The sequence below is a fragment of the Penaeus monodon genome, chromosome 23, assembly GCF_015228065.2.
Source record: "Penaeus monodon isolate SGIC_2016 chromosome 23, NSTDA_Pmon_1, whole genome shotgun sequence".
NCBI lineage: Eukaryota > Metazoa > Arthropoda > Malacostraca > Decapoda > Penaeidae > Penaeus > Penaeus monodon.
The window spans coordinates 2,226,180-2,227,943 of NC_051408.1; positions in this window are offsets into that span (position 1 = coordinate 2,226,180).

Consider the following 1,764-nt stretch of genomic DNA (forward strand, 5'->3'; position numbering starts at 1 on the left):
ACATGCCTAGCCAATGAAACCTTACATGTGCAGGCAAGTATTTTCAAAGTCGTAACTTGCGCAGTTAAATTTCATTTTGTCCAAAAATGTGCAGTTCATTGTTGCATGACTCCTGTTATGCATTACGTAATCTTTGTGATGGATGATACATTACTTACATGTTGTTTCTGCAATATCAAAATGGGTTGTCACTGATGGCACAACCTACTATAATTCAGTCTAATTGATAAATCTTATAGTTTGTTCAGTTCGTAAAGCGATCCATGCTTGGGCCAATCCCTGCTGTGCGGTAAACGGGCACCTTGGAAACTTTCCCCGGCCAACACATAGAGGCAGAACAGCGTGGCGGAAACAGAAAAGCAGGCGGCCAGATGCACACCACAAAGTCCCCCGTCCGATGCCTCGCAGGGGCGCCTGGGCACTGCAGCTCGGCAACTCCTGAGGACGAGCCGACACTGAGCAGCACAGCGACTGCTCGACGCTGCGCCTCTCACGGAAGTTCGCAGCAGATTTCGAGGAAGTTTCGAGGACAGAGCAAAGCCAATTACAAGATAAAAATCCCTTTCTGAAAGCCACAGTAAGGTGTGAGAACTTTCACCTCGGCGCCTATTTCACGAAGAATTTTCAGCTCAGTGCTCTACAATAGCATTACTTAATGTTGGAAACTGAAACTACTCCTTTTCTTAAACCCTATTCGCTGGACATATCCTTAATTTCCTTCTAATTAATATCTTCAGTCGCAGACAATAGTATAAACTAGAATCAACACCTGCACAAAAAAGGCAGTTTATTTGGACCCTAAAACTCAATATTCTGACCATCACGGACAGTTATACGAATCAAACCCCATTCTCACCTCTTAATGGTGTCGGAAACTCCCGTCGAGATAATTAATTCTCTCCAATTTACGGCAAAAATAAGGGAAATGTGGCCTCCTCCTCGCGCGAGACCCGGCACAGGAAAGGTTCTGACTAAGGCACGTCCGAATGAGTTTATCGATGCTGTATTTTCGAAGATTATGCTATATACTTAATGTATGAGACAAGGTTGCGAAATAGTTATATCTTTTATTTATTTCTATAACCAAACAACTTCTTAGATTTATATTCCTTTCATGATAAAATTTGGTATAGAACATTTATGGAAGTCGAAGTCTTGTCCCTCGTAAGCGTTCCGGACACGTTCACTTCCAAGCATGTAAATATGGAACCAACGTGTTTCTCCAAATCATAAGATAATAGGATTTGGGGTGAAATAAGCTTCTCAAATACACATTTCTTGTTTACTACGCATTTTTCTAGGATAAAATGACCTAATGCAAGTATAGTTTACGTCATTACATCATCCGTCCATAAACGGAGTATCATATTGTCTAAAATGTATTCAGACTTTGGCGAACGGAACGTCAAAATCTGGATAGATCATATCATTCCAATTTTATTCCCTATGCAAAATGTTAACAAGTAATGTTCATTATGTTGAATCACGCACAAAGAGGGATAGATGATACGCATGGTAAATGATAGATATTATACATGCCGGATGATAGAAAAGTAAACAGAATACAAAATCACGTGAGAAAAGTACACTATATCATTATTTTGAAATTAAACATATTTCCTTTTGATACTAAAGTTTATTTTTTCAAGTCACTTTGCCATAAATACTAATTAATAATTACGTAATTAATATCCGTTTAGTTTAAGTTTCGCGAGAATCATCGACCAGAACATTGATTCAACTAAGTAAAAATCCTCTTTATAG